General features: G+C 41.6%; 1 pseudogene across 1 annotated transcript in view; it reads right to left on the minus strand.

Annotated features, from left to right (window-relative positions):
• Positions 1 to 887: 887 nt before the first annotated feature.
• Scgb2b23-ps (secretoglobin, family 2B, member 23, pseudogene) overlaps positions 888 to 25810 on the minus strand; it is a 28137-nt pseudogene continuing 3214 nt past the window's right edge. The window contains exons 2-3 of the transcript NR_045685.1: positions 2147 to 2322; positions 888 to 1149 (exon numbers count right to left, since the gene is read on the minus strand). The product of NR_045685.1 is annotated as a secretoglobin, family 2B, member 23, pseudogene (transcript). The remainder of the gene's footprint in view (positions 1150 to 2146; positions 2323 to 25810) is intronic.

Below are 25810 nucleotides of genomic sequence, written 5' to 3' on the forward strand. Positions count from 1 at the left end.
TAATGCACTGAAGCACTCTACCCATTGAACCTTCTTCCAAACACTTCACTCTTTCCTCATTATGGGCATTGACTTCTATCTCTTTCCCCATTGATTTTTTTAAGTTTATTATTTTAATATTATATATTTTAAGTATATTATTAAGTTTTGAGTTTCTTTTAGAGATTTATTTATTTAAGTTATGAATATGAATAAACTGTTGCTGTCTTCAGACACACCTGTAGTGGGTCACAGATGGTTTTGATCCTCCATGTGGTTGCTAGGAATTGAACTTAGGACCTCTGGCAGATAAGCCAGCACTTTTAACTCCTGAGCCATCTCTTCAACCTCTTGGTTTTGTTTTTGAGGTAGGGTCTCAGAGTTTAAACATCACTATCTTAGAAACTGCTGTATTGGCCAGGGTGTGACAAATGGATAAATGTCACAATCAGACAAAGATTATCTGAGAACCACACCCATGTGATCCCTGCATTAATCTCCTGTAATAACTGGATACAAGGAGTCCATATTCTTGTGATAAAGCCCGGAGACAACACATGATGTAAGTATTTCTCCACTTCTTTTCTATCCTGACAACCTGGTGAATTCTGTGGCTACTTACATGCTATTTTCCCTCAGACAATCCCAGTCTCCAGAGTCTCACAGAGTAAACTGAGCATGGTGGCTCACATCTATAATCCCAGCAGTCGGGAGGAAGAGACACATGGATCTCTGTGAATTCCAGGCCAGCCTGGTCTACACAGCAACAAAAAAAGGAGACCAGAAAGGCTCTCTAATGATCAACCAGCTAATCAGGAGCAGTCACCCTGCTCTCTGTGACTACACAAGTCATTTATCTCACTATCTCCTGGATCCTCTGAAAAACTTGTTCAGCACATAGACAGAAGTCACAGAACAGAGCTGCAAGCCTTTATTAGAATCAGTCTAAGAGACTGAATGATGAAGGAACAGGAACAGGAATCCAACTTCAGGAGAGAAAGAGGACAGGTCAGCAAGATGGCACTAGGATTACACATGTTGCAAAGATGGGTTGCCCAAAACACATTAACTCTTCTATTCCTCTAATAACTTGGAAAGAAGGTCTAAAATGGACCTTATGGAGCCACTATTATAGAATGCCTTGCACTCAGGGCTGGAGTCCATGGCTTCCTGGAAAACAAAAAGGGAGAGAGGGACAGAGTTGGCTACAGGCAAGGTACAGGACCTCAGCAGCCACCCACAAAGAGACTACTCCTCATCCACAGGAAAGAAAATCCCATGCAGTGATTCAGGTCTTTAGTAACAAATTCTGCCTCAAGGGAAATGGAGCCCATTCACACCCTTCAGGAGGAAGTCTGAAAACCACCATCATAGCCAGACAGGAAAGAAGGGGAGAAGGTTCTGGAAAGCATGATAGGGGCTAGGTCTATAGAGGGACAGTAGAGCTGAGTATGAGTTTGGTGATGTCTCCCACACCTGAGCCCCCCTCTCCAGGCACACTGGATGTGTAGCCATATTAAAAATATGTCCCCCATTTGGACTTGTTAGAGGAAATTCATTTTTGGATAGCACTGTGGTTTTTCAATATCTGATACTCAAGTAAAATACTTTTGGAAATAGGGTGAGAGATGCACTGTTCTAAATATACATCTCTGCAATCCAGTTATGCTTGAAGCAAGAGGACAGGAGACAACAGTGGTGAGCAACTGTAGGCACCCCCTGAGGTGGGGGTGGCATTTCAGACATGGTGGGAGGTTTTGTTATGTCACAGATAATGCCAGCAGAAATGGGATTCATCGAAGACAGGGGAACTATAGACTTGAGAGTGGTTCCAAAAAAGACACTGGCACATAGAGAGAAATTTCAAGCATCTTAGAGTAGCGCTGGGGTTCCAAAACCTGTGCAGAGTCCACCATCCCAAGGACTCCCCTGTTCCTACTATGGGTGAGAACCCCATGTTTACAAAGCATGTGGGAGTGAACTTTAGGGTGGTGCAAGGAACAGTCTAGCTGTGTACATGGCATGCTGCTTTACATGTACTAGGGTGGGCAAGGGTTTCAGTTCTCAGTTGCAGGTCACATGACATGTAGTAATGGTTGCATTTATCACTGGTGTACAGCCTTATAGCATTTGTTGCATGGGTGAGTAGAGGTAGGCAGAAAATTACCATAATTTCAGGTTCCATAAATATGTTTCTTAATCCTCCCTCTTTCTAGCAGTCCTGGATTTTTTCAAAGGCCACCTTTTCCCCTGCAGTAGCATTGAATGCCTGGAGTTCTTGATACAATCTTTTTACGGAGAGAGCACTTGGATAGCATTTGAAGAAAAGAACACATACTTCTGCTGCAAATAGTGACAGAAAAACACCATTAAAAGACAATGGGATGGTCGAAGTACAGGCTCAATGCTCCTTGCTGCATCTACAAATGCCTTAACTGACTTTTCTCAAAGTCAAATCCTCCCTAAGGCTCCAGTCTTTAAGATATTACATAGTTTACATGAGATACATATATCTAGCAGAAAACCATCCATGAGTGGACAGGCCTTGATATTTGACCTTCACACAAGCCCAACACTTGCCTCTGCTTCAACTGTGCATCTAAGGTCCCTTCATCATGTATATCATCACCAGCACAACTTATCTCCACATCCCACAAACCCAACAGTTCTAACTCAGTGCAGAAAGCATCAATTGTCTTCTGCAGCTCCTTGCCAGTGGACTTCCAAGGACACCTAGGTCTGTCTCAGGGCCCCACATAGATATTTCCAAGGGACTGAGATGGGGTGAACAAGGATACCATTCTCACTTGTCTGGAAGCTCAGCTCTCCAGTCACCAGCAAGCACAGCAGAAGTATCCCCTTCATGCTGAAGAGTGTTAATGCTCCTCTCAGTGCAGAGTCTCTTCTTTATAATCCATTAAAGCTCTGAACCCAGCCACACCCAACCCCAAACCTGCCTCCATGTGTTCCAAACACATTTTGGGCAAGAACCTAGCACCTGTGGATCCCCTTCCAACTTCCATAGAGGCAGATACATGGGGGCTCCTCCCACTCTGAAGAACAAACATCCTGAGAGAGTCTGATGTCATCAGTTTCTGGAAAGAAGTTGTTTGTACCTTTCCCAAAGAGTGTTTAGAGCTCTTCTTTGCAGCCTGAGTGCAGAACCAAATACCGTGTGGTCCTGTTTTATTTGTCACCTGTGCTTCCTTGCCACAGTCCTTACCTCTTTGTGATCCAATTGTCCAAGCTACTGAGACCTTTGTATTGGAAGGCAGAGGACATGGAGGCACCATCTACCTCTCTGTTACACTCAGCCAGGGTAGTCCCCAGCTCTTTGGCAGTGTGGATATCCTTCGGGGCTGATGATGATTTTGCACCACAAATTCTGTTTCACTCCACAGTAGCTCATTCCTGTTGCTGTTTGCCTTGTGCCCTCTTAACTCTGTTAGGAACCATGTCTTAAAGAGGTTTGAACACTCTTGTCCACGTGGTGAGAGCAGTGAGTGTTAGGGTGAGGGATTCACCCTGTCCATGAACTCTGCTGTCCACCACTGCTCAGGCTACTGTGAACTGCCTGCTTGTAAACTACACTGCTCCACAGGCCACAGGAAGTGCTGTGTGTATATACTGTCTCAAGTTCAGAACAACATACATACATTTTCAGCACAGATATGATTGCAAGCTGTGTGTGGTAGTGCATGTTTCTTAAGACAGGAAGTTCTGTTTGCAGTGTGTGATGGTTAATCTTGATCATTCTGAGTGGGTTGAATGTTGCCATGGAAACATAGTTTTGAATGGGTGTTTTTAGGCTTGGTCATGGAGTTGGTTAGACTTCCTTTTATGTGGAAGCATGTACTATGGTTACATAAAGGGTGGAAAGAGGTAAAGAAGCTGAGCAAAATCATTAGTGCCTCTCTGTTTCCTGATTGTAGATGTGACCAACCACCTCAAGTTCCTTCACTGTGAATAACTGACCGCGATGAACTGTATTTCTTCAAACTGTGAGCAGAACTGTGGCTTCTCATCTGGCATTTTGTCACTAGTTCCCTACAATATTTGTAGAATGTTTTTTAGCATGAGCAAAATGCTTGGGTTATTCCACAGCACCACACTTATAAACAGGGGCAACCAAATAGTGTGAAAGTTGCTTATTTTGCAAGCATAAATGCCTGGGTTCAAATCCCTAGGACCCATGAGAGTGGTGGTACCCATACCTAATCTCATGTGAGCTTCAGGTTCAAGCCTTGTCTCAAAAGGTAAGGTGGAAGGATGTTGAGATAGCTCAGCAGTTAAAGGTGCAGTGATTGAATGGAAAAACCTAAGTTCAAATCCCAGAACCCACCTGGGAGAAGAAGACAATTAACTCCTACAAATTGTCATCTGACCTTCACACACACACACACACACACACACACACACAAACACAAACACATACACACAGACATGTTAGTACCACTGTACATAAACAGGCACATACAGAAGTACACAAACACATCAACAGATATCTAAAAATTTCTGTGGAAACTGGCATGAGAAAGCATGGATAGGATAGGCTCCTAATTGACAAATATAAAACAATTTGAACAACTAATTAAACAACATGATATTGGATTGTACTAGAATTTTGAAATAGCCTATAAACCCATGGTGTTGTGAATGGCTGCATGGCATATAAATGAGCTTGGATGAAAGTGTTCTTACATCTCACAGAAGAATTCCAGAGGATCTGTAGATGTTTCTCCTGTGAGTTGACCTCCATTCAGTGCTTCACTGTGAGCTACATATCCTCAAGAAAGCAGCAGGGTGGGCTTGTGGGACAGGCCAGTCAGTGAAGTAGTTGTTGGGCATACACTCTTGAATCCATGATTTTCAAGCCTCAGAAACTGTGAGGACAGCTAGGCACAAAGCAACCCCTTGTAACTCTAGCACCAGAGAGCTTACTGGCCAGTCCATCTAGCCATTAGCAAGCTCCATTAAGAGGCCCTGTCTCAAAAAATATAAGGTGGTCTCATGTGGGAAGCCGTTGCAGAGTGGCAGTTGCAGAGTGGCAGTTGGCTACTACTGGCCACCACACATAAATAGGCAGTGAAGGTTCTTTTGCCAAGACAAGTTAACCAATCAGATGTGAGACTCGCCTCTCCTAGGCCTATGTAAGCAGCACCAGTTCTGGGCTCAGGGTCTTTTCGCCTCTACAATCGAGCTCTCCCAATAAACGTGTGCAGAAGAATCCTGTTGCAGCGTCGTTCTTCCTGGCCAGTCGAGCGCGTGCAAGAAGTGGTGCCGAAAACCCGGGAAAAGAAACATCTTCAGGCACGAGCGAAGACCCCCTGCTACAGGGAGGATTCAGAACTGCATCACGGGGAAGGAGCGGTTAATAAAGGTTCCTGTAAAACAGACTGCTGAGAAGGATCCAGCATGGATTCAGAACTCTTCAGCTGGGGAACGGTGGTAATGAAGTGTTCCTCCAAAACAGACTGCTGAGAAGGATCCAGTGTGGATTCAGAACTTTTCAGCTGGGGAATGGTGGTAATAAAGGTTCCCGTAAAACAGACTGCTGAGAAGGATCCAGCGTGGATTCAGAACTCTTCAGCTGGGGAACGGTGGTAATAAAGGTTCCAGTAAAACAGACTGCTGAGAAGGATCCAGCGTGGATTCAGAACTCTTCAGCTGGGGAACGGTGGTAATGAAGTGTTCCTGCAAAACAGACTGCTGAGAAGGATCCGACTGCGTGGATTCAGAACTTTTCAGCTGAGGAACGGTGGTACCAGGTGAAGAAAATCTACTTTGGGTTCGTGAAAGATCAAGATGAATCCGAAGATGATCCTTCTCCTGATGATTGAGACCAGGATAAGTATACCTTTGTGGGCCATAAGTTCGCCCTAGGTCATTTAGCAGTTACTGTCACACAGTACTGCGGTATCCAGAGACGGGCAACTTTCCTCGTGCACAGACCAACCTAAGATGACGGGAAAGGCTGTGACATTAGAGGAACGACCTAAAACAGGAGCCACGGCAGATGGACATAATTACACAGGCCTAGACCAGCCTCATTTTATTAAAACAAAAAGGAGGAGATGTGGGAAGCCGTTACAGAGTGGCAGTTGCAGAGTGGCAGTTGGCTACTGCTGGCCACCACACATACATAGGCAGTGAAGGTTCTTTTGCCAAGACAAGTTAACCAATCAGATGTGAGACACGCCTCTCCTAGGCCTATGTAAGCAGCACCAGTTCTGGGCTCAGGGTCTTTTCGCCTCTACAATCGAGCTCTCCCAATAAACGTGTGCAGAAGGATCCTGTTGCAGCGTCGTTCTTCCTGGCCAGTCGAGCGCGCGCAAGAGTCCCAGCTATAAAATGGACCCAGAATCATTTCCCAGCACCCACATGGCAGCTAACAACCATTTGTTTCTCCAGTTCCAGAGGATCCAGTGCTCTCCTGTGACCTCCACAGGGAATGCTTTCAGTACTGCATAAGACACTCATGCAGGCACAATCCAAATACACATAAAGCCAAATAATATGTCAAATAAGTACATACATATGCATATATGTATGAATACACAGATATAATGTATATACACACATCTACATAGTAGAGAGCAACTGAAGGCCCTCACTGTCTTTCCCTGGCCACTTTGTACATACAGATATGTCAGTTGTCTTAGTTAAGATTACTGTTACAGTGATACAACACCATAATCAAATTAGAGTAGCATCGGGTCACTGGGCAGTAGACAATTGCTTAATCACATGATGCCCTTGTCTCCATTCCCAACTCGATACAGAAGAGAGAAGCCCACAGTGGGCACATTCTACAGGCCATCACAGCCCTCAGGACATGCAAGGTCATAAAACAAAGACCAGTGGAACAAGCAGAGAGCTCACAATTAGATCTCAGTACTTGGCACCTAATTACCCAAACAGTTACAGGAGGTATATCCTGTTTGGCTCAGATAACCAGTGAAATTCAAGGGCTTTGGACTCTTTGTGTCCTCAGCAAAGTTCATTCTGTCACTGAGTGTGCACACCTCCGCTATGGCACAGTGGGGACAAAGGCTCAATGTGGGTGTTTGGTGTGTGCCTTAAAAATGGGAAAGCTGTAGCTGGACCTCCCTCTGATATGTTGGTTTTTTTATGCAGTCTGAGGATTTAGGTGACAAATTTCCCAGGAAGATGAAGCGAAAGCATTTCAGGCAGTGAAGTGCGTTTTACAACAAACTACTTAATTGTGCCTCATCACACACATATAATCTTTACTTTTAAAAATAAATACCAGCCAAATTACTTAAACACAAACACTTCTGTAACATAGGCTTGGGGGAAGATTAGTTTGAAGCCAAGGCTGCATTATATGACATGATAGTACTGTGTGTTTTAAGTCGGGTCTTGTTTATAGACTTGAGAGAATTGAGATAGCCCTTTGGCCAGTATAAACAGCATTTGTGAAGACCTCCTATGTGTGCTGACCCTAAGAGAGAGGAAAGACTTGCTCTATTGAGACTTCCAACATCCAAAGAACACCAAAAGTCTGTCAAGGAAAGAGGAGCTATAGAAGAGGAAGAGGGATTCAGAGCCTTTGCTATGGTGAAGGTCAGGTGTGTTCTTATATACAAGGGATCCACATGTACTCTAGGGTTATAATTCAGGTTGTATTGCTATGACAAATGACCCAAGACTAGGTCATGTATATAGTAAAGAGATTAATTTGCATCATGATCTGGAATCTTGAAGGGAGAGGATCAGGAAACTTCAGGTAGCCAGGGACTTGTGTTATCTTAACACAGGGTAAGCTGCAGAAAGGCAACAGGGGATTGTGGAAGACTGAGAGCAGAGGCTCTACATTCCTTCTCAAATACCTATCATACACACCTCCGCTATGGCACAGTGGGGACAAAGGCTCAATGTGGGTGTTTGGTGTGTGTCTTAAACATGGGAAAGCTGTAGCTGAACCTCCCTCTGATATGTTGGGTTTTTTTATGCAGTCTGAGGATTTAGGTGACAAATTTCCCAGGAAGATGAAGCGAAAGCATTTCAGGCAGTGAAGGAGAGCATATGAAGGCCATGGTTCTCTCTTGGGTCACAATTATGGGAAAATGGTGTCATACATAATGTAGATACTCTATAAATGAGAAACACGCTGGTTAAATGATAAATTCCAGGTTCAGTTGTACACAGAGCAGTCAGATGACTGACAAAGTCCAAAGCAATGAGGTGAATACATAGTGGTCCCCACTATGGTCCCCACCTGTGGGAAGTTGAGGAGGTGTGGCCCCATTACCTGTCTGGGATCCCCTCTATCACAAAGATGACAATTGTGCTCAGATAGGGGGATGCTCTCCCAGGCTGGTTTCAGCTTCTTCACTGCCCACCATGTTTGAAAACAAGGAGTATAAACTGGCTATAAATGAAATATATATTTTAGCTAGCCTCTATAAAAGACAGAAAGGTTTTGTTTATTATTTGATGAGCTGTAAACCCAGATCAGACAGGTTTTGTACTATTTTGTCTTGCATACAATCCATAGGCCCCATGTTACTTGCTGTTTAAGTGTTGCCTGCGACACCCAGCCCAGAAAAAAAAAAAAAAGCCCAGAATGCCTCTCTTCTCTCCATCATTGCCTGGCAGTCACATTTTCTTAGATAGTCAGAGATTTAGGTGAACTCATTTACTAAGCAACATCTGGTGTATGTGAGAATTTGTTAAAGAGATTGGCAAGTAGTTGGAGGTTTGGGGGATTCCATTCCATGGGGTCCAGTACTTAGCATTTGAATACACAGCAGCATAAGACTAACTCCAACAGGTAGCAGATGGTAGAGGCAGCAGTGGTATACTCTCTTGAGCAATCCTCTTACTAGCATGGGACCCTGAGTCCTACCTGTGCTGTAGATCCTCAACAGCATGGACAGGAAGCTGAGCCCTTCTGGCACTCTGCAATGATGAGGCTCTAGGCCCTAGTGTAGTCTCCAAAGTCTGTACAGCTTCCTAGACATCTTCTGGCCATTGTGTTCTAATTATCCTGTCCAATGGATCCCTTTTGTTCTTCCTCAGAGTCTGCTTCTGCCCTCTCTTCATTCCATGACCCTACCTGCTTCCTCCTGCATTTTCCCCATCAAATGTTTCAGCTACTATAGAGCAGTAAGACTCTTGGACTATTTCAGAGCTTATCCTGCTGACCCTTCAGCCTTCACATGTGTGCCTTAGGCTTTGCTCTGCTGTCTTCAGCCTCCTCCATTGGTGTATGTTCAGCCCACACTTCCTAAAGAAGGACAAAAGAGCTGTCAAAAGAACCCTTTCATGAAGCCTAAAATGGCAATGCCGGGGGAGGGGGGGCAGTGTATCTCCTATCTGAATGACTGGGCTTAATCAGTCTGTTTCCAAGGTAGGTGGAGCAAGTAGCCTACCACAGCCTTGCCTCTTAGCACCCTTCCCAACAGTCCCCTTATGTCCCTGTGCAGTGGGAGGTGCTCCTCTTCTGGCCCAGGTAGAGGGGTTTGAAGGGTCATCTGGAAATCTTTGGTAGCAAAGATCAGCTGGACACACTGGCACAGATGGACTGATGCTGAGCCTTCAGGAGCTTGGGAATCCAGCTGAGATTGGACTCTAATTTTAACAGGGTAGCTGTGGAATATTTAAAATTGCCAGCATGCTTGCTTTTTGATCAGTAGTCAGAATAGCTAGATCAGCAATGAAGAGTCTGGCAGTGGCCAATTAGGGGGCCAGGTACCTCCAAAATGAAATATCCTTGCTTAGTTATGAGAAAATGAACACAAGGCACTTGAAGTGAGAACATAATGAACACACTAATGATGTTTATTAACAAGGTCTTCCTGTGTAATTTTGGGTAGCCTATAACTTTCTGTGTAGACCAGATTGACCTCTAACTCACAGAGATAGGAGGGCTCTTACTCCAAAATACTGATATCAAAGGTGACAGTTACCATACCTGCTCATTGCTAACAGATTTTGACAATGATGACAACTAGCCCCAAAGAAAGTTGAATCCACCAGATATATACATAAACAGACCAAACGACAGACAGACAGACTGACAGATAGACAGACAGGCAGAAGACAGATAGTTTGGTAGGCAGGCAGGTCCACACACACACTTCTCAGGAAGGTGATAAGGTCAAGACCAACCTGCAAGATCTTTTTTTAAAAAAATCAAAAACTAAAAAACAACAAACAAACATAACAGAAAGCCTCAACAATGTGTTTAAGAAGTAAGGTTTAAGCAGAAATGAAAGTACTTGCCTTTTATTCCAATTTTCACATGGGAGGCAGTCACAAAGACTTATGTGAGTTCAAGGCTAACCTGATATTCATATTTCCAGGACAGGCTGGTCTGTGTAGAGACACCATAACTCAAACAAACAAACAAACAACCCAACAACCAAGAACAAAAAGATCAAATTACAGGATGCCTACAACATCAGGAGAAGCATGGATTGAAGAGACTGGTTCAAGGGAAGGCATGAAGCATTTGGAAGGTAGAGGCAGAACAAAGACAGGGCAGGGGTCACATCACCAGTGGTCTGAAGTTTGGCTTGTTTAGAACTGACTATGAGTATGGATCTTGAGGTTCCCAGTGTGACAGGAGGACACAGGTCTCATTCTGGAGGTCTGATTGTGAGACCATTTGACCCACTCCCTAGTCATACTTTCCCTTTGGCTGTCAAATGACAAGTGATATTTGTCATATCATAAGAAGTTCACTAAGAAGGGAAACAAGCTGAGATGGGTTGTTGACCAGGATCTTTCCAAAATACATATCTCCCAATAATGTAAACACACCCTCAGGAAGTTCCAAGATGTGTATTGGGAGGGGCATGGAGAAGTTCAGACATGGTCACCTCCTTGCCCACTGAGCAGACCAAGGCAGTAATACAAGGGGAACAAGCTGTGTAGGAGCACCTGCCACCACTATCATGAAGCTTGCTGGTGCTTTGATGATCCTTGAGGCTGCCCTATTCCTCCTGACTTCAGGGGGAGGTGGGTATTACTGTGTGGGGTCAGGATGCAAGCTATCATGGCTCTCACACCCTCTATTCCCTGGGATATACTGATGCAGGTCTTTCAAGTGAGGGCCATCTTATCTTTATGTTCCATATTGTGGCATTTGCCCAGCTATAAAAGAGGATGTTAATCTATTTTTTAATGGAACCTTAGAAGAGTATGTTGATTATGTGAAACAATAAAAAAGATGACACTGAAATACTGGAAAATACTGAAAAAAAATCAAGAAATGTGTGGATAGCACGTTGACAGAGGAAGACAAGGCACATGAAACTGCTTTCATCATTTGTCTCCATGTGTCTGGTTAGGGGCGGGGCTTGTGCTCTTGCACACCACTGAAGCTTCACTGAGAATCCAGATATGTGACAATCCTGATTGACGATTTCAGGAGGATGGGGCAGGAAAGGACTCTCAGACTGCCTGAGCTGGGCCTGGCTGCTCAGCTCAACCAATCTACAGTAGATCCATGACTGAGTTTGGCCTCCATCAGCCTTCCTGACACAGCCTCCCAAGCCTAGCTGCACAAGCTTGGCCCCTGGCATCCTTCTCCAGCCTGGGACTTTTATCATAACATTTCATCCCTACCACTCCAGCTCCAAAAAAGTTATCCTGTTCTCTGAACTTTGAAGGCCACTTTGTGGAATCCACATGTGGACATACAAGGGTAGAATTAAAGTGAACACCCTCATGTCCCTAGAACGGGTGTGTTAAGACCATGCCTTTAGCTACAGATATTTGAGGGTCATCATCAACATGTGACAGGAGTTAGTTTGCTTGTGTGGCCCCAGATGCTCACATGGGGCTCAGTCAGCTCCTACCCATTTGGTCCCACTGAAACTATGGTGTCTCACAAGTTGGCTCCTCCCATCTGGCTGGATTTGAGGCTTTTTACAAAGATTGTCTCAACAGGTTGGTGACAAGGCTCCCTGGTCCTGGTCAGATACAAGATCAATTGCAAATTTGCTGCAGGTCTTTCTAGGAGGTGTCTCAGTGCATGGTCAGTGGGACATGATGTCTCCTTCTTCCCTGAGGTCTCACTTGACTTTCTGTTTGCAGGAAAAAATAGAAGCCAGCACGGCATGTTGATGGCCACATCTTTGCTCTCAAGGAGGCCACTTGCCTACTCACCTGCATAGATGTAACATGCCATAGCCCTTCCACCCAGGTGACTAAGAACAGGAAACAAACAATAAAAGCCTTGAAATTCAGAGGGGGATCTGGATATTTGGATTCAAGGTTGGGTCTGATTTGGTTGAAGGATATTGCAAGAACAACCTCTGTGACATTGAGGTGTCACAGCTCAATTGTGGTGCTGCCAAAATGCCCTGCAGAATGCATTAGAGAATGCTAAGAGACCATAGTCACTACACTAGAGTGTCTGTCACCCTCATGGGACAGTGTCCACAAGGCACATACATGACCTCCCAGACTGAACTCCCCAGGAACATGGAACTGAATAGGACCAGGAATACAAAGGGTCTGTTGAGGTCCACAGAGGCTTTAGATAGCAGAATCTGTCCCTGTTCCCTAGTGTTTGGTACATTAGCATCACTTGGTGTTGTGCGTGTCTGTGTGTCACTGTGTGTCCCATGTAGAAAATAAAATAAAAGTACCTATTTCAAAGGCTGTTGTGAGGCTTCCTGCCCCTCACAGTAAACAGAATTTCAGCCTGGAACTCATATTGGGCCTGGCCAGAACAGAATTCAGGTTATCCTAATATCAACTACCCTGTTTGTAGCACAGTTAAATCTCCCTATATACATAAAGAATATGTTAACCACAGAATGAAATTCCTCAAAAGTTTAGCACTGGGAACAGTGATTTGTTTATATTTTCTTCAGGAAATGAAAAACTTTGGATGCAATGAAAACTTGTTAAGATTTGAATTGAGTTGGGGAGGTCTCCTGAAAACCTTGATCAGTAAACCAAAAAGGTGCTTATTTCAGTGAAAGCATCTCTGTTTACAAATTCTTTGTGAAAATTGCAGAATTAATTGCTTAAAACAGATACAGGTAAATGTCGTGAGAATTTTGAACTTTTGGTTCCTTTTAAAAAAACCACAGATATACTGGAATATGGATTTGTTTTAATCCCAGGTGTAGGATATGAGGGGAGCCTCACATTTTCCACTGTTTTGACTATGATTTGTTTCACTCTCTAGTACAGGCATAATTTTGCCAGCTGCAGAGTTTATGTGATTTGTGATGTGTCCTATGGGGACATTTTAGAGGCTGTATAGTTGCTATGGTCCTGAAAGGGGTGCTTGATTGTTATTGGTCATGGTCTTTGAAGTAGTCAGGTGCAAAATAGAAATAGTAAGAAGAAATTGTATATCCTGACAAGAAATATCAATGTTGCCCCAGGGAGTTCATTGCTCAAATTATCAAGAAGTAGTCTAATGATAATATTGCCACCTTTCTGACCCCTGACTTTATTCTGGGACTTTATTTCCTTTTCCCTCCATGTTGTTTTCAAAACAAACAAACAAAGAAACAAATAAAAGAACAAAAACAGTCTCTCATCCAGTGTTAGGAGTTTGAAATGATGGAAGAAAGAGGATGGGGAAGGGTGGAAGAAACAAGAACCCACAAAGTAGCTAACAAAAGGTACAGTGAATTCTGATCACACACCAATAGCCCTATCTCCTAATACTGCCCCATTAGAAGTGATTTTGTGTGGAAAGTTTCAAGAAACATGAAATTTTGAAGCCACAGCAGTTTCACTGTAGGTTCTTATAAGCCTAACTACATTCCTACCTTTCAGCCACATCCTACAAGATCATTATTTTTCTTGAATGTTTTGGAAGTTTTCTTAGAAGGGTCAGATCTTTTTCCATAGAAAACATCCTGTGCCAGAGAGAATCCATTGCTGGAGCTCTGCTTCTGTTCCTGGGTAAGCTTTAGCCCTATACATCCTCTGACAGCTTTGAAAAAGCAGCCATGATACTGAGCTATACAAGTTGGTCAGCATCTTCAGGAAGCTGAAGAAAACGACAAATGCCACCTGCATATTGTTGATATTCAGAAGAGTTTTTCTAAAACCCCCTGAATTATTGGATGACCATCAGAGAAAGGAAAATTCCAAAATGCCTATGAACATTCACACTAATTTATGTTTTGGAGCAGATAAATCCTAACATTATATATATATATATATATATATATACATATATACACGCACCTATACACACACACACACACACACACACACACACACACACACACACATATATATATATATATGTCTAATATATATGTACACACACATATATATAATTTAACTCTTATTATTTGTAATTAATATATTATAATATAATATCTAAAATATCTAATATTATACAAATGTATTTAACATATATATGTGTAATTTAACTCTTGGGCTCTAAATGTAGCTATGTGTACAGAGTGCTTGCCAAACATGCACAAGGACCTGGGTTTGATGTTCAGAATTCCACAAAAATGTGACGGTGGCATACATCTGAGTAAACACCACGTGGAGGTACAGATTGGAATATCAGAAGTTCTTCATCATCCTTAGCTACATAGCAGGTTTGAGGGCACCCTGAGTTACAGCAGAGCTCCACTTCAAAAATTATTCTTAAAAAGCTCACTTTTTGGAGTTAAAAAGATGTGTTAATGGTTAAGAGAAATGGCTGGTCATTCAGAGGACTCAGGTTGATTCCCATGTACCACATGGCAACTCAAAACCTGCTATGATAAAATTGATATAATACATCACAATACACAATAATACATAATGCATGATTTGACTCTATCTGCCTTGGGGATTTAGGAAGATAATGTACATGGTGGCAAAAGGAGCAGATGTGATAGAATGAGGTGTTTTGGAAATGGAAAAATACCAGGACCAGGTGCAAGGAGATAGATGAACATTACTTGGGATGATTTAAGGTTTACATAGGTTTAGGAGAGAGGGGGCAGAAATATCCAGGATTGGCAAAGATCATTGGTAGAAGGCTGGGGGTACCAAAATACCCTATAGCATGGGAAATAATTTCAGGAATCTTAGATGCTAGATGAATGGGTTCTTATCAGAAGGAAGTTAAACTTGCAATATTAATCATGGTCTTATGGAATTCTGCAAGTAGAGGTATGAATGAGGTTTGAATTCCCCAGACAAGGTAGAGAAGGGTTTGTATAAGCCTAGAGCATATGCATGCCATGTTTTAACAGTGCATAAACCAAACGAAGAAATATGTAGAGAGATTTTAGACCCACTTCTGGTAACTTGGTAGGAATTTGAAATTGAGCCAGGACAAAGAAGTAGGCTTCATGCAAGTATTTGACTTTAGGCTAGGATAGGGAAGTAGGCTCAGATATCTTGGTCATCCAGTTAAGCCCCTATAAGCAGTGATCATGGGACTTTGTTTACTTCCTTGCTTGTTCCTTAACTATTTGTGTGTATTGCCTTGTTTGTTCCTTAACCTAGAACTGACTTTATTACTTGCCTGTAATTAAAATGGTATACAAGCAGACTTGGGAAAAAACAAACCTGCTTCAGTCTCAGAACCTGCTGGGGTCATGCTACAATGTTGTCTAATTTTCTTTTTTCTTTTTAATCCTTGCTCCTGCCCTGGAGAACCTTTTGACTGACTGAGCTGACTTTGTCAGATCTCATCTTAACGTTGGACCTCTATTAAGTGGAATAAAGTGAAGGACACCTTGGGGATTGGAAGTGCAGAGGTAATTCTCATAGATGCTCTTAGTCTTTGGACCCTGAGTAGAGATAGTTTACACCCTAGACATGAGAAAGTATAGGTTTCAGAAAAGCAGTCCTTCCTAATTGTCCAGGGATGGTTTGACAATGAATGTAAACTGTTTCAGAGCTCCTCTAAGGACAAACAGAGGTTAGGAGATATGGTGTTCCTCTCTGGATCCTAGTGGAGGAATGCTTATTTCTGGTTCTGGTTCTTTTAGGTAGGATATCTAAGTCCCTTTGACACTCTAGTTCTCTCCTCTCTGTCTGTTGTTTGTCCTTGGCATGCCAATCTGTCCATGTCTGTCAGTTTATGTCTGTGTTTTTGTTCCATTGTTTGTTGCACTGTGTTTCGTGTTCAAAAGAAAAAAAATCGTTAAGACTTAACTGCTGGTTGTTTACCCCTTGATTTGTTTTTAACTCACTGAAAAAAATACTCTCAGTTGGTCTTTGGACCCCTAAACCTGAAGCTAGGAGTCTAGCACAGCTGGAGAAGCTCTGTTAGGAGCTGATTGTCTAGACAAGCCCTCTTAAAGTGTAAACCGGCCAGCAGGTTCTCAGCTTCTATGGTAAGGAAGCTGATATCTATTTCCTTCACAAAATTCTGTGACTATCATTGTTGGGTTCATAAGGTGACAAGGTGTTCCTCTCTTGAAATTAGAGCTAGGAAAAAAGTAAGAAAATTTTATTTTGTCTAAATAAGTAAATACATTCAGCTACTTCGGGTTTATTTCTGACTGTTGTAGGAAATATTTAATATGCCAACCTGCCATCTCTACTGCCCCGTGGGTCCACATTCCCACGCTAGTACTGGTGCTGGCAGGCCTCAACACTATGTTCCCACAGGGTCATGCCCCATGTATTCTCACCTCTGAGCTACTCTCTCCCATCTAGCGAATTTATCTAGTTTCTACTCAGCTGTTCACACACCCCATGATAAGCCATCTCAACACCTAATTATCCAATAGAAACATGACTCTCAAAGCTTAGTTATCCAATGAGATTTATATAACAATGAAATTACAATTTACTACATGTCAAAACAATAATTTCTGAGCCAAGTGATAAAGAGAAGACTTTAACCCAATTTTTCTAACCTTGTGAAAATCTTAACTACTCGTGGCTTTTTAAAACCATGCTCGGTGGGACCTCTCTATTGCCAGGTGTGGTGGCACACACCTTTAATCCCAGTACCCAGGAGGCAGAGGCAGATGGATTTCTGAGTTCGAGGCCAACCTGGTGTACAAAGTGAGTTCCAGGACAGCCAGGGAAGAGAAACCCTGTCTCAAAAAACAAAACAAGCAAGCAAACAAACAAACAAAACAAACAAACAAACAAAACAAGCAGAAACAGAAAACAAAAAACAAAACATGTTAAGGTAGTTTTAAAAAATCAGGATCTTCTTCGTGTTCATCTGTCTCCATGTTGGCTTCTCTCCCTCCTCCTGTTACCTCTCTATCTCTCTCCCTAGTTCCTAGCTCTGCCTCCTTTTTCCTGTCTAATCACAGGACTGCTACTGCCCTAACGTGTTTGGACAGGGAAAATCCTGCAACATCTGACTGATTTTAAATTATGTTCTGCATGTCTTTGCTATATATTATTGGCTTATAAATTATTGGGGATAATTAAAATTTTGTAATGTTGGTTAGAGAAATTTGGCTTAAAACTGGTAACTCAGGTTTGGAGTCATTCAGAACAACAACATGGAACTGGACAGATGGCTCAGTGGTTAAGAGCACTGACTGCTCTTTCATAGATCCTGAGTTCTATTTCCAGCAAGCACATGGTGACTCACAAACATCTGTAATGGGATCTGATGCCCTCTACTGGTGTATCTGCAGACAGTTACAGTGTACTCTTATGAATCACATAAGAAAATTAATCTTATGAAAAAATGAAGAAGAAGAAGAAAGAAAGAAAGAAAGAAAGAAAGAAAGAAAGAAAGAAAGAAAGAAAGAAAGAAAGAAAGAAAAACAACACGTGGAATGAGCTTTATAGACCAGGCAAACAGGACTTTAAAGATCCCTATAAATTGAGCAACATTGTATGTAATTCTTATCTTAGAATCTAGACTTATAAAATATAGGATTTAAGGCCATGTCTCTGTGCTGAGGTATTTGAGACTGCACCATTATGTGTTTGTCTGTATGAACTGGCAGCCAAAATTTGTAGCGGGGGTGATGCCTTTGCTACTGATTTTGGAGAGAATGGAATGTTTGTTGGAAGTTGAGTTTGCTTTCCAAAGTTGTGGTTTTACTCTGATGTTTCCAGGGAACCTTGAAGATTGTGGTTTAAGCACCAGTGTTCTATTGGCTGCAGTTTCTAGTTTGATCCCAGGCTCAGGATTCTAACTTACATATTTGGAATTAGGAGGACAGATCAGGCTGTGTGAAAGGTTGATGAGGCTATGTTAGTTATGAAGGCATTATAGCCTAACTTGCCTACTCCATCTGCCATTAAGGAAATGCATATAGAATTATTGTGGATTTGGAGGATTGTTTTTATACTAATCCTTTGCATCCTGTTGAGTGTGGGAGGTTCACATTTAGTGAGATTGTTTGTAATTTTAAAGAACGAATGAAGTGATATCATTAGAAAGTTTTGCCTCAAAGAATGGCCAATAGCCCTGTACTATGTCAAAAATTTGTTGCTGCTTCAATACAAGAAGACTTTGAATCTTTCAGTGTATATTATTCATTATATGGATGGTATTATATTAGCTGATTTCTCTGAAGGCATTGTACTACAAGCCTTTGCTCTTATACAACAAACTTTGAAAGCTTGGTGATTTAAAGCTGCTCCAGAAAAGATTAAAAAACCATATCCCTCTCAATATTTGGGACATCAGTTATATCCTTAAAAATGTTGGTACAGAATATTCATATAAGAAAAGATAATTTACTTACTTTAAATGCTTTTCAAAAGCTGTTAGGGAATGTTAATTAGCTAAGAGATTATCTTAAGCTTACCTCAGGAGAACTTAAGCCTCTGTTTGATATTCTTAAGAGGGATGCAAATTCTAATTTTCCTCGACAATTAAGTGATGTGGGATGAATAGCTTTCCAGAAAGTAGATGAAGTTATTAGTCAAAAACATATACATTATATACACTATGATCAATTGTTGGGTGTTTGTGTTCTTGCTCCTTCTCATGCACCCACAGCAGTTCTTTGGCAAAAGTTCACATTAATGTGAATTCATCCTTCTTCATTTCTTTTTTTTTATGGCAATATTTTCTGTTTTTATTTTAAAACAAACAAATCATCTCATTTTTTATTTATAATATAATACATGTGTTATATGTATACAAAAGATCCCTTTGAAGATTTCAAGAGTTATGAAAAATCCTAGATTTCAAGAGTTTTAGAATAAAAAATTTTTTGAATATTTACATTTTTAAAATATTTTTATTATTTTCTTTATTTACATTTCAAAAGTTATCCACATTTCCAGGTTTCCCTCTAAAAATCCCTTATCCCACCAGTCCCCCTTCCCTCCTGCCCCCAATCCAACCACTCCCATTAAAGAACCTGGCATTCCCCTATACTGGGGCATAAAACCTTCCCAAGACCTAGGGCCTCTGCTCCCACGGATGACTGACTAGGACATCCTCTGTGTCTTCTTCAGGTTTTCTATTCCTGCACAAACATCATAACTTCGAAGCAAGTTGAGAAGGAAAGGGTTTATTCAGCTTACACTTTCTACATTGCTGTTGAAACTGGAATTCAAGCAGGACTCCGCCAAATTTAGGAAATTAGTCTGAACAGGTGAGAGGGTGCACCACAGAACCGGACAGCTTCTGGGACAGGCTGAGGCACAGAGCTGCTGAGGCAGCACCCTTTTCGGGCTGCAGACAGCCGGCCACCCTTCCGACCAGAGGACAGGTGTCCACCTAGCTCGGAAGCCCTCAGCCTCAGGAGCAGCGGGCCCCATCTTGGTTCCGGTACTCTGCGGAACTTAGGAACTTAGTCTGCAAAGGTGACAGTATGCACCACAGAAGCTGACAGCTTCTGGGACCTGCCAAAGCAACACAGTTTCTGGGAAAGGTCCTGTTTTGGGCCTTCTTCTTCGGCCAGGAGGAGGTCAAAACACAAGATATCTATGCACCTTCACTGTAAGAGGAGAGCTTGCCAGCAGAGAGTGCTCTGAGCACTGAAACTCAGAGGAGAGTGTCTGTCTCCCAGGTCTGCTGATAGACTGTAACAGAATCACCAGAAGAACAATCTCTAAACAGAGGCAACTATAACAACTAACTCCAGAGATTACCAGATGGCGAAAGGTAAAGGTAGGAATATTACTAACAGGAACCAAGACCACTAACCATCATCAGAACCTAGCATTCCCACTTCACCCAGTCCTTGGGAACCCCAACACACCCGAAAACCTAGACCCAGATTTAAAAGCATATCTCATGATGATGGTAGAGGACATCAAGAAGGACTTTAATAACTCACTTAAAGAAATACAGGATGTACTGGCTAGTTTTGTGTCAACTTGACACAGCTGAGGTTATCACAGAGAAAGGAGCTTCAGTTGAGGAAATGCCTCCATGAGATCCAACTCTAAGGCATTTTCTCAATTAGTGATCAAGGGGGAAAGGCCCCTTGTGGGTGGGACCATCTCTGGGCTGGTAGTCTTGGATTCTATAAGAGAGCAGGCTGAGCAAGCCAGGGGAGGCAAGCCAGTAAAGAACATCCCTCCATGGCCTCTGTATCGGCTCCTGCTTTCTGACCTGCTTGAGATCCAGTCCTGACTTCCTTGGTGATGAACAGCAGTATGGAAGTGTAAGCCGAATAAACCCTTTCCTCCCCAACTTGCTTCTTGGTCATGATGTTTGTGCAGGAATAGAAACCCTAACTAAGACACAGGAGAACACTGCTAAAGAGTTACAAGTCCTTAAAGAAAAACAGAAAAACAAAATCAAACAGGTAGAAGTCCTTACAGAAAAAGAGGAAAACATGTCCAAACAGGTGATGGAAATGAACAAAACCATACTAGACCTAAAAAGGGAAGTAGACACAATAAAGAAAACTCAAAGTGAGGCAACACTGGAGATAGAAACCCTAGGAAAGAAATCTGGAACTATAGATTCAATCATCAGCAACAGAATACAAGAGATGGAAGAGAGAATATCAAGTGCAGAAGATTCCATAGAGAACATCGGCACAACAATCAAAGAAAATGGAAAATGCAAAAAGATCCTAACTCAAAATATCCAGGAAATCCACGACACAATGAGAAGTCCAAACCTACAGATAATAGGAGTGGATGAGAATGAAGATTTTCAACTCAAAGAACCAGCAAATATCTTCAACAAAATTATAGAAGAAAACTTCCCAAATCTAAAGAAAGAGATGCCCATGAACATACAAGAAGCATACAGAACTCCAAATAGACTGGACTAGAAAAGAAATTCCTCCCGACACATAATAATCAGAAGAACAAATGCACTAAATGAAGATAGAATATTAAAAACAGTAAGGGAGAAAGCTCAAGTAACTTATAAAGGCAAGCCAATCAGAATTACACCAGATTTTTCATCAGAAACTATGAAAGCCAGAAGAGCCTGGACAGATGTTATACAGACACTAAGAGAACTCAAATTCCAGCCAAGGCTACTATACCCAGCCAAACTCTCAATTACCATAGATGGAGAAACCAAAGTATTCCACGACAAAATCAAATTCACACATTATCTTTCCACGAATCCAGCCCTTCAAAGGATAATAACAGAAAAGAAGCAATACACGGACGGAAATCATGCCCTAGAAAAAGCAAGAAAGTAATCCCTCAACAAACCAAAAAGAAGACAGCCACAAGAACAGAATGCCAACTCTAACAACAAAAATAAAAGGAAGCAACAATTACTTTTCCTTAATATCTCTTATTATCAATGGACTCAATTCCCTAATAAAAAAACATAGACTAACAGACTGGCTACACAAACAGGACCCAACATTCTGCTGCTTACAGGAAACCCATCTCAGGGAAAAAGACAGACACTACCTCAGAGTGAAAGGCTGGAAAACAATTTTCCAAGCAAATGGTCTGAAGAAGCAAGCTGGAGTAGTCATTCTAATATCGCATAAAATCGACTTCCAACCCAAAGTTATCAAAAAAGACAAGGAGGGACACTTCATACTCATCAAAGGTAAAATCCTCCAAGAGGAAATCTCAATTCTGAATATCTACGCTCCAAATGCAAGGGCAGCCACATTCATTAAAGACACTTTAGTAAAGATCAAAGCACACATTGCACCTCACACAATAATAGTGGGAGACTTCAACAAACCACTTTCATCAATGGACAGATCGTGGAAACAGAAACTAAACAGGGACACAGTGAAACTAACAGAAGTTATGAAACAAATGGACCTGACAGATATCTACAGAACATTTTATCCTAAAACAAAAGGATATACCTTCTTCTCAGGACCTCACGGGACCTTCTCCAAAATTGACCATATAATTGGTCACAAAACAGGCCTCAACAGATACAAAAATATTGAAATTGTCCCATGTATCCTATCAGACCACCATGGCCTAAGACTGATCTTCAATAACAACATAAATAATGGAAAGCCAGCATTCACGTTGAAACTGAACAACACTCTTCTCAATGATACCTTGGTCAAGGAAGGAATAAAGAAAGAAATTAAAGACTTTTTAGAGTTTAATGAAAATGAAGCCACAACTTACCCAAACCTATGGGACACAATGAAAGCATTTCTAAGAGGGAAACTCATAGCGCTGAGTGCCTCCAAGAAGAAACAGGAGAGAGCACATACTAGCAGCTTGACAACACATCTAAAAGCTCTAGAAAAAAAGAAAGCAATTTCACCCAAGAGGAGTAGACGGCAGGAAATAATCAAACTCAGGGGTGAAATCAACCAAGTGGAAACAAGAAGAACTGTTCAAAGAATTAACCAAATGAGGAGTTGGTTCTTTGAGAAAATCAACAAGATAGATAAACCCATAGCTAGACTCACTAGAGGGCACAGGGACAACATCCTAATTAACAAAATCAGAAATTAAAAGAGAGACATAACAACAGATCCTGAAGAAATCCAAAACACCATCAGATCCTTCTACAAAAGGCTATACTGAACAAAACTGGAAAACCTGGACGAAATGGACAAATTTCTAGACAGATACCAGGTACCAAAGTTAAATCAGGATCAAGTTAATGATCTAAACATTCCCATATTCCCTAAAGAAATAGAAGCAGTCATTAATAGTCTCCCAGCCAAAAAAAGTCCAGGACCAGATGGGTTTAGGGCAGAGTTCTACCAGACCTTCAAAGAAGATCTAATTCCAGTTCTGCACAAACTATTCCACAAAATAGAAGTAGAAAAAACTCTACCCAACTCATTCTATGAATCCACAATTACTCTGATAAATAAATCACAGAAAGATCCAACAAAGATAAAGTACTTCAGACCAATTTCCCTTATGAATATTGATGCAAATATACTCAATAAAATTCTCGCTAATCGAATCCAAGAACATAGTAAAGCAATCATCCATCCTGCCCAAGTAGGTTTTATTCCAGGGATGCAGGGATGGTTTAATATATGGAAATCCATCAACGTAATCCATTATATAAACAAACTCAAAGACAAAAACCACATGATCATCTTGTTAGGTGCAGAAAAATCATTCGAGAAGATCCAACACCCATTCATGATAAAAGTCTTGGAAAAATCAGGAATTCAAGGCCCATACCTAACCATGAAAAAGCAATCTATAGCAAACCAGTAGGGAACATCAAAGTAAATGGTGAGAAGCTTGAAGCAATCCCACTAAAATCAGGGACTAGACAAGGCTGTCTCTCCCCATACCTATTCAACATTATACTTGAAGTCCTAGCCAGAGCAATTAGACAACAAAAGGAGATCAAGGGGATGCAAATTGGAAAAGATGAAGTCAAAATATCACTTTTTGCAGATGATATGATAGTACATATAAGTGACCCTAAAAATTCCACCAGAGAACTCCTAAACCTGATAAACAGCTTCAGAGACGTACCTGGATATAAAATTAACTCAAACAAGTCAAAGGCCATACTCTACACAAAGAATAAACAGGCTGAGAAAGAGAATAGTGAAACAACACCCTTCTCAATAGTCACAAATAATATAAAATATCTTGGCATGACTCTAACTAAGGAAGTGATAGATCTGTATGATAAAAAACTTCAAGTCTCTGAAGAAAGAAATTAAAGAAGATCTCAGAAGATGGAAAGATCTCCCATGCTCATGGATTGGCAGGATCAGCATTGTAAAAATGGCTATTTGCCAAAAGCAATCTACAGATTCAATGCAATCCCCATCAAAATTCCAACTCAATTCTTCAACGAATTAGAAAGGGCAATCGGCAGATTCTTCTGGAATAACAAAAATCTAGGATAGCAAAAACTCTTCTCAAGGATAAAAGAACCTCTGGTGGAATCACCATGCCTGACCTAAAGCTTTACTACAGAGCAATTGTGATAAAAACTGCATGGTACTGGTATACTGACAGGCAAGTAGACCAATGGAATAGAATTGAAGACCCAGAAATGAACCCACACACCTATGGTCACTTGATATTCGACAAGGGAGCCAAAACCATCCAGTGGAAGAAAGACAGCATTTTCAACAAATGGTGCTGGCACAACTGATTGTTATCATGTAGAAGAATGCGAATCGATCCATTCCTATCTCCTTGTACTAAGGTCAAATCTAAGTGGATCAAGGAACTTCACATAAAACCAGAGACACTGAAACTTATAGAGGAGAAAGTGGGGAAAAGCCTTGAAGATATGGGCACAGGGAAAAAATTCCTGAATAGAACAGCAATGGCTTGTGTGTAAGATCGAGAATTGACAAATGGGACCTCATGAAACTACAAAGCTTCTGCAAGGCAAAAGACACCGTCAATAAGACAAAAAGACCACCAACAGATTGGGATAGGATCTTTTCCTATCCTAAATCACATAGAGGACTAATATCCAATATATGTAAAGACCTCAAGAAGGTGGACTCCAGAAAATCAAATAACCCCATTAAAAAATGGGGCTCAGAACTGTACAAAGAATTCTCACCTGAGGAATACCGAATGGCAGAGAAACACCTGAAAAAAATGTTCAACATCCTTAATCATCAGGGAAATGCAAATCAAAACAACCCTGAGATTCCACCTCACACCAGTCAGAATGGCTAAGATCAAAAATTCAGGTGACAGCACATGCTGGCATGGATGTGGAGAAAGAGGAACACTCCTCCATTGTTGGTGGGATTGCAGGCTTGTACAACCACTCTGGAAATCAGTCTGGCGGTTCCTCAGAAAATTGGACATAGTACCAGCAATACCTCTCCTGGGCATGTATCCAGAAGATGTCCCAACCGGTAAGAAGGACACATGCTCCACCATGTTCATAGCAGTCTTATTTATAATAGCCAGAAGCTGGAAAAAACCCAGATGCCCCTCAACAGAGGAATGGATACAGAAAATGTGGTACATTTACACAATGGCATACTACTCAGCTATTAAAAAGAATGAATTTATGAAATTCCTAGGCAAATGGATGGACCTGGAGGGCATCATCCTGAGTGAGGTAACCCAATCACAAAGGAACTCTCACAATATGTACTCACTGATAAGTGGATATTAGCCCAGAAACTTAGGAAACCCAAGATATAAGACACAATTTGCTAAACATATGAAACTCAAGAAGAATGAAGACTGAAGTGTGGACACCATGCCCCTCCTTAGAATTGGGAACAAAACACCCATGGAAGGTGTTACAGAGACAAAGTTTGGAGCTGTGATGAAAGGGTGGACCATCTAGAGACTGCCATATCCAGGGATCCACCCTATAATCACCTTCCAAACGCTGACACCATTGCATACACTAGCAAGTGTTTGCTGAAATGACCCAGATATAGCTGTCTCTTGTAAGACTATGCAGGGGCCTAGCAAACACAGAAGTGGATGCTCACAGTCAGCTATTGGATGGATCACAGGGCTCCCAATGGAGGAGCTATTGACAGTACCCAAGGAGCTAAAGGGATCTGCAACCCTATAGGTGGAACAACATTATGAACTAACCAGTACCCCA

Source organism: Mus musculus, chromosome 7, assembly GCF_000001635.26.
Source record: "Mus musculus strain C57BL/6J chromosome 7, GRCm38.p6 C57BL/6J".
Taxonomy (NCBI): Eukaryota; Metazoa; Chordata; class Mammalia; order Rodentia; family Muridae; genus Mus; species Mus musculus.